At 37.3% G+C, this 12133-nt stretch overlaps 1 long non-coding RNA gene across 1 annotated transcript in view; it reads left to right on the top strand.

Moving 5' to 3' along the window:
* Positions 1–6918, top strand: part of LOC116470380 (uncharacterized) — a 42668-nt gene extending 35750 nt beyond the window's left edge. The window contains exon 3 of the long non-coding RNA XR_004248599.1: positions 6668–6918. This is a non-coding gene — a long non-coding RNA (uncharacterized LOC116470380). The remainder of the gene's footprint in view (positions 1–6667) is intronic.
* The last annotated feature ends 5215 nt before the right edge of the window (positions 6919–12133 follow it).

Raw genomic sequence — 12133 nt, 5'->3', positions numbered from 1 at the left:
TAAATATCTATGTATATATTTGTCATCACCAAGTGAACCTTTGTTCATTTATGCAAAGCAAACTTCAGCAGAATTTGGAGAGTGAGTCAGAACATCCCTAGGAGCCAAAAAGGCCATTTGCTCTCTCAATCTTTTATACAGAGGATCAAAGCATAATCAAAGGACAGCAGTACCCTTCACTATTTCAATAAATAAACATGAGTAAAAGAAAAACACAGGCAAAAGAATTTAGCCGCTAAAACTCCTTTGCTACATTACATATTCAGCTTTGAGCACAAGTTTTAAAAATACAGTTTAGGCTTGGGAAACATTAGTTTTCAGGCCATCTAGTCAATTTCCTACAAATGTTGAATGGCTAATCATAGAATAATTTCATAGGGCTTTTTGTTGAGTTATTGTTGTTTTGAATGTTCAGTTAAATGATTTACCAATGGAGTCAGCAGTGAAAATTGTTATCACTGGTATAAAACCTTTCTGTTTTTCATCTGGGAGCATAATTTTGTTATTCTTACTCTCTCAGTTGTGTTACTAATGAGTACTAAAAATAATTGTTGTATAACCACTGTTATTCATCACTAAACTTGGAATTTAGAAACTCTAAAAAAGAAAAAAAGCTATTGAGCTATTGACTAGAAAGTCAAGGCATGAGAAGTAGACTGGAAGTGACATAGTTTTGAGGATGAGCTGCCCTACTGCAGCACATTCAACTTCTGTCATTAGGATTTTAAGTTCATGCCCAGTTTACATGGGTGGTATTTAGGAGTTAATGAATTTCTGCCAAAGTGAGTAATGTGGTCCTTTCTCACTGATAAGATTAAGACCAATATCTTTCCCAAGTAGCATTAAGTAGCAATGAACTTCTTCATCCTTGTGAACAGAGCTTGACAGACATTGTCAGACTCTCATTCCTGAGGTATCATTGTCATTCACTCTGCACTAACCCTGCTAGGAGCTACTGCTGGATTTCGCCTTCAAAGTCTCCTCATTATTTGACAAGTTAGAAGAGGTAGTGGAACTACTAGTAATTGGGGAACTACAACTCTATCCCAGCAAGTGACCTTGTCCCCAAACTAAGCTCTGGCTGGCCCCAGGTAGAACAACCTTAATTGGCAGAGTAATTATTATTGTGGCTCTTCAACAGGCGTATTCCAGGGAAGGAATGGGCGAGAAGAATTTCAGCACAATGCAGTGCAGATGAAATGCTGATAACTCCATCTGAGGCTGGCATATTGTGTGCAAGTGTCACTAACTTTGGATTTATCTCTGCCACTTATTTTCCATCTTAAAGAAGGACTTGATTTAGAGCTTCAAATAATTACCTCCAAATGAATGAGAGGTGAACATATGCAAACACAATTTTAAGTGGGAGCTGAGGTTTCCTTCTGCCCTCTGACTTTAAAAATCTGATCCCCAGCACAGAGTCAGATTGATATTAAGTTGATATTCAAATAACTCTGGTAAACTTTTAATTCGCTTTTACATTTTTCAGCCCCATATGCTCCCAAGTACCATCTGAAGCTGGAAACTACAAATAATACAAAGACTATTTCTTGGTTCCTAATAGTTAGTTTTCGTGATCAAGTGGATTAAACATTTTAGATCTTACTAGAAAGCTCTGAAAACGGAAAGGTTTGAGTTCTAATGAAACAATTTTCATAAATACCTTAACCTTGAGATGCCATACTACAATTAAAAATAAATCATCATGCAGAAGTTTGTCTAGCACTTTGAACAATGGAATATCTCTTTGGTTAGTTATTACGTAATATTCAAAAAATGGAATATTTTTAAATAATGCTCAAAATCTGTGGTTTCTTAAAGCCAAAGCATTGTTATATTAGTCTTTTGACATATAGAAGAATGTATATCTTAACCCAAAACTAGAGTTCAAATATTCCTTTGTAACGTAATTCCAATGGAAAATAGCTCAATGCTCCTCTCCCTGCTGCTAAAGAAAAAAGATCCAGTCTCGTCCATGTACTTTATCATTATGCAGCACTTGCAGAAGTGTGGAATAGGAACATACACAAAGTGTACATGCTTTTGGGTATTTGTCAAAATAACAACTAAGGAAGGTGGCGCTAGCTTTCTCAAATATTTTCCATAAGCTTCCTAAGTGAAATATGTCTTATATTACTCTTTGTTATAAGTAACTTACTAATCTAAGTTGAGTTTTAAAGATTTGGTAAAACTTCAGTGTTTTCAAAAATTATTTACAGTCTATATGCAGCAAAGCAAAAAATTAGAAATGGGGCCATCACTATTACCCTCTGAATTTGTATATTTGTGTGTCCAAGCAGCCATTCAAAATGAATGAGGCAAAGACTAAAAGACAAAAAAATATACTTATCTTCAGATTAAAGTATGAGAATATTCAGATAAAGGTACAAGTATAAATCTAAATTATCCAAATCCACTACATTATTCTGTAATATTTGTCTTGCTATCATCAAATAAATATGACCTGTATCAATTTAATTACAAGCAAATGTATATGAAAAGCAAAAAATTCTCACCTTGATATAGGACTACAGGTGTTATATATTTGAGATCTATTAATTCTAAACTAAATCAAATATATTCTTTAGTCTCTGATAGCTTCTATGATTGGCTCTCATGCATGAGAATTGTCATTAAAGTCATGCTCATTTTCTCTCTTTTTTTTTTTTTTCCATTGAGTGTAAATCCTAAGCTATTCCAAAATACAGAGAAAAAACAGCAATCTTTGGCATGCCCAAGAAACTTCAACATGTGGGATTAGATGTATTAACAAAACATAGGAACCTTAAGTGGTCAGGGAGTTAGGGTAACCCACAGTTCCTATTTGCCCAAGACCGAGAAGGATTCCTGGGACACAGAACTTTGAGTGTTTAGTGTAAAACCAGAACAAGTTGATCCTCTTCAAGGAGAGAGCACCTTAGCTAAGCTCATATGGATACATTTGTCAAACTTTCCCTCAGCAAATGTGTAGTCAAGCCAAAACAGTTGCTCTTCACCTTAGGGAAATAAAGGATGCAATGGGGAATCTTTTTACAGTGTTGGTTTTAAGATTGTAGAGAATTAGGACTATGAGGAAGTTTCTGCACTCACTTTAGTGGCTTTTTACAAGTACTTTCAATGCATCTTTCAAACTCCTGTTCTTAAACATTGCCAAGCTTTCATTAAAAATACAGGCACTACTGCCAAGATCAGAGAGCTGCACTTTATGAAGAAGTAGTAAAAAGCTAAATACAGTTGTATATATTTTACGTTTTCTATCCCAATAAAACACAATGGTTAGTTATGTTGTTTGCTTTAAAAGTCTCTTAAGATTCTATTTTTTCCTCATGTCCATAAGCTAAGGAATTGTCTGGAGTAATCTATTGCAACAATATGGGCTGAACCCAGAAAAAAGAGTATGTCAAGGCACCAGGTAATGGTTAAAAGATCGATAAGTATAAGGGTTTGAGCAGAACACATAATAACTTCTCAGTAGTCTTCTAAAGTAGCTGAAATCCACAGCTATAGCCCTTGCTGAGTTAAACATTTCAGCCCAGCTTACTAGCACCACAATACGCAGGTAGAAGTAATAAGTAATGATGAGTTTTGGGCCATTGAACACTGTGAATTTTCCCAGTGTACTGCAATTATAGAAACATCTGTGCTAAATAAGTTCCTACTGAAAGCTAGGAGTGTTTAATAATCCTCACAATTTCTCATTATCAACCCTAATAGAAGAGAGAGTAAACTCTGCAAAAGTTTACCATTTTCAAATTGCCAGGAATGTGATCATTTCTGGTACTACATTTCCCTGGATGATAAAAACACCAGAGACAACTTCCTTGGAAAAGAACATTAAACAGCAGCCTTAATAACATGTACCATAGCACAAGGCAAATTATGCCACTTTCAACAGCCAAACCATTCTTGCTAGAGTATCCCCTGCACTACGACCTGACAACTAGGAGATGGATGTTGCTTCTCAGCTTTCTCTACTGCCTCTGACGGGAGAATGTGGCCTAAAAATACACACAGCTTTCCTCAGATCTGTCCTGACCGCTAAGGCCTCTGTTGAGATGGCTCCACACCAGCTGACTGCTTCCCACAGGGCTCATTCCAAAACAAGCCTAGATTTTAGAGCCAGCATCTGAATAATCTTAACAACCACAAAGGGTCGGCTATTGCTACTGAAGGGAATGTCACTGCTCTAGAGGAATATGAGTGACTTGGATGTGACTAGCAATAGCTGAGTAGATGCCTCTTTAATTAGTTTGGGAATAATGCAGCTGATATTACTTTGGAAGAAGGTAGCATGTGAGAGCCAGTGAATCTCCATGGCTGGAACTAGTTTATGGAAAAAAAAAAAAGTGGCAAACAGAGCCCATCACAGAGTATGACTGCTTCATTATTAGCAAAGAGAAAAAAAGTTATTTGCATCCAACTCTGTCAAAATAAGAGCTGGCTTGAGTTCTGTGACTGAAGTGGTGGCCTCACTGATACCAGACAAGACACTGAAACTTTTAAAACATGGTTAAGATGCTTTGGAACTGTGCTGGTTAGATTTATGTTCTATCGCGGGTGGGCCAAGATACTCAGACATGTGGTCAAGCACTGTACTGAATGTTTCTGTGAGGGTGTGTTGGATGGAATTAACATTTTAAGCATTGGACTTTGAGTAATGCAGATTGCACCCCATAATGTGGATGAGCCTGATCCAATCAGTTGAAGAGCTGAATAGCACAGAAAACTAACCTCCATCAAGCAAAGAGGAATCCTCCCGTAGACTGCCTTCCAACTTGATCTGCAGCATCAGCTCTTCCCTGGATCTCCAGCTTGCCAGCTCACCATGAAGACTTTAAATTCACTAGCTCCATAATCACACAAGCTAGTTCTTTAAAATAAATCTTTCTTTGGTTCTGATTCTCTGGAAAGCCCTGACTAATACTGGAACAAAAACAATATTTAGCCTCTATCCAATCTTTCTATTCATTCTACTAATTAATATCAGCAATATCTAACATTTATGTACCAGATAATATGCTAAATGTATTACACGGCATACATGATACCATTACTATCTTCATTTGACAGCAAAAGAGATTGAGGCTTACAGAAGTTGGTTAAATTGTCCAAGCCCACATCGCTAGTAAGTGATAAAGGCAGGATGCCAGTCCAGATCTGACCCTTCCAGCTCCTGCATTCACCATCTCCATTATCGATTGCCCCTTCAATAAAGCGATAGCAACAAGAGAGATTATCACCAGTCAATGTGGGTTCAAAGCAGATACAACATGTGTTCGAAGTACATATTTTGGTTAGGGGAAAATATTTTCTCTTTGATCACTTTTGTTACTTGTTTTGCAAAGTGGAATCCCAAGGCTGGGATTCAAGCCATAGTGCATGCTCAGTTCAGCTTACTCAACAACTGGATACATTGCCTTACTGAAATTATTTATGCTTTTAGACCAATGTCTTACTCAGCTGTCAACTGTACACGACCCTGGACAAGTCCCTAAACTTCTCTGAGTGTCAATCTTTTCTCTATTAAAAACATAAAGGATATTCAGGCTAAATAATCTTTCTTATAACCTGGTGATAAAGGAGCCTCAGTTTGAATAGGGAAATATTACTTGCTTTAAAAATTCTCTTGAGAACTAAATAAAAATAAATTTGTAAGTGTAGGGGGAAATGAAAAGGCATTAGGCACATATTTGATCTTCTAAAAATCACTTAAGAGAAAATACTGCCTTGCTCAATGTGGGAACACAAGTAATAATTGGAATAAAGTTTTTATTCCTGTGATTTTGATTCATGAAGCATTTTAACTGGATAACTTGGTTCAAAGAGGATTTTTTTTTTCTGCTGCTGCTTTGTGGAGATGCTGCTTCCATGAACTCTTATTATAACACATTTCCATGAAGTCTAGTCTTGGAACAGACCAGAATGACCTACCATTTGTCTCCTGCCCCTGACTCTCCACTCCCCTAAATTGCCCTATCAGGCTCAGCCACTCTGAGAATACCACTAGCACTACATTTGGCTCTGTCATTATTTACATGCTTGTCCCTCTAACTGCATTCCCATTTGATGATAAGTGCCATAAAGGCAGGAACGATACCTTTCATCCTTCAATACTGACAGCCTAACAGACTACCTAGCAATCAATTAGATAGTAAGTGCTCATATTTGTGAAATGAGTAAATAAATGATTTAGTGGCTCAAATTACTCTTCAAAATGACCCATGTTGGTATTTTTAAATTATCAAGATAGCTAATTTATCGAGCACTTATTTGTGCTGGCTTTGTTTTAAATGGTTAACATACAATGTCTCATTTAATCGTACTCTATGAGGCAGGTGAAACTTGGGGAAAATTTCATTCACAAACCTGTTTTAAGCAAGTGTGTTTATCTCACTGGCAGCCTACCTAACGGACAACAGGCCAAAATATTTGGGCAAGGCTGTTCAAATTCACAATCTGAAATGCTCAAACTACGGTGGTTATTTGCTACTTTCTGGTTGCCCAATATCCATTCTGACTGTGTTGGACAATGAACCCAAAATTCCTTTTAAGAAATTAATTATCCCTCACTGTTTAATAGGAACTTTTTTATAGGAATATAACAGAAAAATATGTGACCGAAGCTCAGCCAACCAAACTCTTTTCTTTTTTTTTTTTCAATCTATAGCTTGAGCAGAATGAAGCAAAGACAGCAGGTATGGGAGCACGACAGTTGGAGCCTATACCTTCTAGCAACAATGGTTCCTTCTACCAGAACCTCAGAATTATTCCCTGCCCTTCCTAAATCTGGTTCTTCAAATTTCCTTTCCACCATAGGAGCCAGTCCAATATTTTTCTCATAAGTTTTCCTTTTTCTTCCCCCACACTGGATAAAGTCAGTTCTGTTGCTTACAACCATAGGGTCTTAATTGACGTTGATGCCTGCCCCTGGAGAGCAGAATCCTCTCCCCACCCCAAGTAACTGCTATTATTTTTGTGGCCCACAGGCAGAAGCATAATAAAGATGCAATTCACATTCTTGGAAGTTTGATGTTCTCTTTGAAAGATTTGCTTTCAATCAGGGTCTCTGACCAGGATGAAACAAGCAAGTACCAAGAGTGCAAAATAGAAGGCACAACCTTAGGGTCGTGCAGGTCCCAGATCAGCTCCTGAGAGTGAGAACCTCCTGACATTTTGCACCAGTGTGCCTCCTTGACTCACCCTAGTTCAGCTCTATTCTCAAGCTATGTTTACAGACAGAGGTGTGTTTCTTTTATGAGGAAATGTTTCTGGCTGTAGGTCCACAGGACTTCATATTGCACCAATTCTCTCCCAGATACTGCAATTTCAAGGCTGCAGAAGCAGTTGTTGTTTGAGGACTCTCCGTTAGACATTCACTGAACTTATTATTTTGATTCCATAGCTTAAAACTCTTGGGTGGTTAGCCACGTGCTTGGTGAGGGTTCAAGACATTATTAATACTGGAAGAAATAACTGCGTTTTAATATATACATTATATATGTCATTTCTATAATGTTGAATATACTGTTTGCCATGATATTTTTTAATATCATGTTAGTGGTGATGTCTATTTCATACATTATTGGTTTTTATCTCTACTAAAAGAAATCCTACAGCTGAAATTTTCCATGGATCAACAGAGCACATATGGAAATAAAATATGTAGGTCTTGCATCTGTAATAAATAGTTTTTGAAAGAAAGAGGTCATTTCTTCACTTGGTGCAGGCAGCTGGCACAAGCAGATTAGAAAAAATCAATTTATTTGAATTAGAACTTTGCAAATCCGGGGACTGTTGTGGGGTGGGGGGAGGGGGGAGGGAGAGCATTAGGAGATATACCTAATGCTAAATGATGAGTTAATGGGTGCAGCAAAACAACATGGCACATGGATACATATGTAACAAACCTGCATGTTGTGCACATGTACCCTAAAACCTAAAGTATAATAATAATAAAAAAGAACTTTGCAAATATGATTGTATCATAATTACAATGATTCTATCATAGGATGGTGTTCAGCACAGCACTCCTAAGTGGGATATACATTAAAAAAATTGAGTCGTAGCTTTATTCAGAGGTTCTATGTCTATGAAGAATTGACTAGGATCTTTAAGAGAATTATATTCTTTTGATTCCTTTCTGTTGCTGTATTTGCTTTTTGTTCTGAATTTCCTTTTTTAAATAGTAACCTTGTTGTGTCCTCAAAGTCATCTTTTCCTTCTTTCTTGCCCTATGGCCTCACACTCAATCACTTGCCAAGGCCTGTTCATCGTTTCACTCTCTCCCAACCATGCCTTCTTTCCATTTCTTCCACTTGGACAAATGCAACAGCCTCCCATTCCCTAACCATCTTAGCCTTCCTTAAACCTTACTGTCTTTTCTTCATGCTCTGAAGCAGTTAATGTCTCCCCATTACCTCAAAGAGAAACTACAAAACCCTTTAAATAGCTTTAAAGTACCTCCATGATCTGGCCTTCATTTATCTTATATTTCTGATTTATAGTTTAGTGTTTCTATTCATAAACTACTTGCTGTTCACTATTTGAACTCTCACTTTTCTGCCTGCATAACTTTATCCATGCTATTTCCTTCAATGGGAATGACCTTACAAATTTCCCACAATCATCAAGTCGCAGCTAAAATATCATTTTTTCCATAGAGCTTTTCTTAATCATACCAGCCAGAGAAGTCCTCTGAACATAAAATTATTCCTGGACTTGTTCGTGAGGTAGATATTACAACTTTTTATTGCCATACCTATTAGATTACATGTACATTAATGTAAAATTCCCTGATTAATTAGCCTTCACTTTCTAATATGGTAAGCCAGCAATGTACCTTGTACACAACAGATGAAGCATGAATATTAATGTATAATGAGTGAATATAAATGTATATTCTGTCATACATATATATATATATATGGCTGGTCCTTATATTTGTTTACAGTTTCTTTTTCTCCTTCAGTTTTACTAAATATTGGCGTAACCATCACACCATTTATTCAGCTGTGCACATTCTCAAATAATGTACATTTCCTTAGGTCTTACATGGGTAAATTATTCTATTTTCATGGGATCATAAAAAGGAGGAAAATCTGCCACCTCATTCTCAACTCCTTCTACCAGCCCTAGAAGTTCATCTCTTCCAGCCCAACATTAAGATTTTTAGTCAAAGTGTACTATTTCAGAACTGTGGGGTTGCCCCATATTCAGGGGACTCCTGAAAGCTGAGGACTCCCCAGGACTCAACGGGACCAGTGCCATTGTGTTGGCCCTGCCTTTGTTCCCCTGCTGCTCAGATCTGTAGGTTGTCAGACATAAGCAGCCATTTCTCTTGTAGGTGCCACAGAACTCAGATTCTAGCAGAAAAGATAAATGCAAAAAGGAAGTATTAGTATCTATTATACTGAGACTGATCCTCAACATTCCAACTTGATAAACATTTAGCTCCACTCCCTTCTGTAACTCTGGTGTGTCAAAGCTCAAAACGGAGTCTGCCACGAGCTGTGACTACAACCTACCAGTGCCTGGTTGTGAAAACTACAATCAGAGCAGTCAAGGACAACATTTCTTAAAACCTATTTAATTCTAACATTTTTGAATGGGTGCTTTTGTTCTGGGTGGAATTGTATCATTTAGAAGGTGAAGAAGAATTTTATTTAATTTTTTTAAAAAGAACTTAGAAGGGTCTTCTACAGTTTCAAAAATTCCCCACAAAAGCTTTATCTTGCGTTTTTAATTAAGTTGTACAATATTCTTTTAAGATAAATATTATAACTTGTAAACTCTTTTTTTTTGCTTTAAGAGGTTTCCTTATTTTTTTATTTTTTTATTTTATTATTATTATACTTTAAGTTTTAGGGTACATGTGCACAATGTGCAGGTTTGTTACATATGTATCCATGTGCCATGTTGGTGTGCTGCACCCATTAACTCGTCATTTAGAATTAGGTATATCTCCTAATGCTGTCCCTCCCCCCTCCCCCCACCCCACAACAGGCCCCAGTGTGTGATGTTCCCCTTCCTGTGTCCATGTGTTCTCATTGTTCAATTCCCACCTACGAGTGAGAACATGCAGTGTTTGGTTTTTTGTCCTTGCAATAGTTTACTGAGAATGATGGTTTCCATTTTCATCCATGTCCCTACAAAAGACATGAACTCATCATTTTTATGGCTACATAGTATTCCATGGTGTATATGTGCCACATTTTCTTAATCCAGTCTATCCTTGTTGGACATTTGGGTTGGTTCCAAGCCTTTGCTATAGTGAATAGTGCCACAATAAACATATGTGTGCATGTGTCTTTATAGCAGCATGATTTATAGTCCTTTGAATATATACCCAGTAATGGGATGGCTGGGTCAAATGGTATTTCTAGTTCTAGATCCTTGAGGAATCGCCACACTGACTTCCACAATGGTTGAACTAGTTTACAGTCCCACCAACAGTGTAAAAGTGTTCCTATTTCTCCACATCCTCTCAAGCACCTGTTGTTTCCTGACTTTTTAATGATGGCCATTCTAACTGGTGTGAGATGGTATCTCATTGTGGTTTTGATTTGCATTTCTCTGATGGCCAGTGATGATGAGCATTTTTTCATGTGTTTTTTGGCTGCATACATGTCTTCTTTTGAGAAGTGTCTGTTCCTGTCCTTCACCCACTTTTTGATGGGGTTGTTTGTTTTTTTCTTGTAAATTTGTTGGAGTTCATTGTAGATTCTGGATATTAGCCCTTTGTCAGCTGAGTAGGTTGCGAAAATTTTCTCCCATTTTGTAGGTTGCCTGTTCACTCTGATGGTAGTTTGTTTTGCAGTGCAGAAGCTCTTTAGTTTAATTAGATCCCATTTGTCAATTTTGGCTTTTGTTGCCTTGCTTTTGTGTTTTAGACATGAAGTCCTTGCCCATGCCTATGTCCTGAATGGTAATGCCTAGGTTTTCTTCTAGGGTTTTTATGGTTTTAGGTCTAACATGTAAGTCTTTGATCCATCTTGATTAATTTTTGTATAAGGTGTAAGGAAGGGATCCAGTTTCAGCTTTCTACATATGGCTAGCCAGTTTTCCCAGTACCATTTATTAAATAGGGAATCCTTTCCCCATTGCTTGTTTTTGTCAGGTTTGTCAAAGATCAGATAGTTGTAGCTATGCGGCGTTATTTCTGAGGGCTCTGTTCTGTTCCATTGATCTATGTCTCTGTTTTGGTACCAGTACCATGCTGTTTTGGTTACTGTAGCCTTGTAGTATAGTTTGAAGTCAGGTAGCGTGATGCCTCCAGCTTTGTTCTTTTGGCTTAGGATTGACTTGGCAATGTGGGCTCTTTTTTGGTTCCATATGAACTTTAAAGTAGTTTTTTCCAATTCTGTGAAGGAAGTCTTTGGTAGCTTGATGGGGAAGGCACTGAATCTATAAATTACCTTAGGTAGTATGGCCATTTTCACGATATTGATTCTTCCAACCCATGAGCATGGAATGTTCTTCCGTTTATTTGTATCCTCTTTTATTTCATTGAGCAGTGGTTTGTAGTTCTCCTTGAAGAGGTCCTTCACGTCTTTTGTAAGTTTGGATTCCTAGGTATTTTATTCTCTTTGAAGCAATTGTGAATTGGAGTTCACTCATGATTTGGCTCTGTTTGTCTGTTATTGGTGTATAAGAATGCTTGTGATTTTTGCACATTGATTTTGTATCCTGAGACTTTGCTGAAGTTGCTTATCAGCTTAAGGAGATTTGGGGCTGAGACGATGGGGTTTTCTAGATATACAATCATGTCTTCTGCAAAAAGGAACAATTTGACTTCCTCTTTTCCTAACTGAATACCCTTTATTTCTTTCTCCTGCCTGATTGCCCTGGCCAGAACTTCCAACACTATGTTGAATAGGAGTGGTGAGAGAGGGCATCCCTGTCTTGTGCTAGTTTTCAAAGGGAATGCTTCCAGTTTTTGCCCATTCAGTATGATATTGGCTGTGGGTTTGTCATAAATAGCTCTTATTATTTTGAGATATGTCCCATCAATACCTAATTTATTGAGAGTTTTTCGCATGAAGTGCTGTTGAATTTTGTCAAAGGCCTTTTCTGCATCTATTGAGATAATCATGTGGTTTTGTCTTTGTTGCTGTTTATGTGCTGGATTATGTTT

This window comes from Hylobates moloch, unplaced genomic scaffold (genome assembly GCF_009828535.3).
Source record: "Hylobates moloch isolate HMO894 unplaced genomic scaffold, HMol_V3 SCAFFOLD_6, whole genome shotgun sequence".
In the NCBI taxonomy this organism is placed as follows: domain Eukaryota; kingdom Metazoa; phylum Chordata; class Mammalia; order Primates; family Hylobatidae; genus Hylobates; species Hylobates moloch.
Note: the sequence above shows the minus strand (reverse complement) of the source record. Positions and strands in the feature narration are given on the sequence as shown.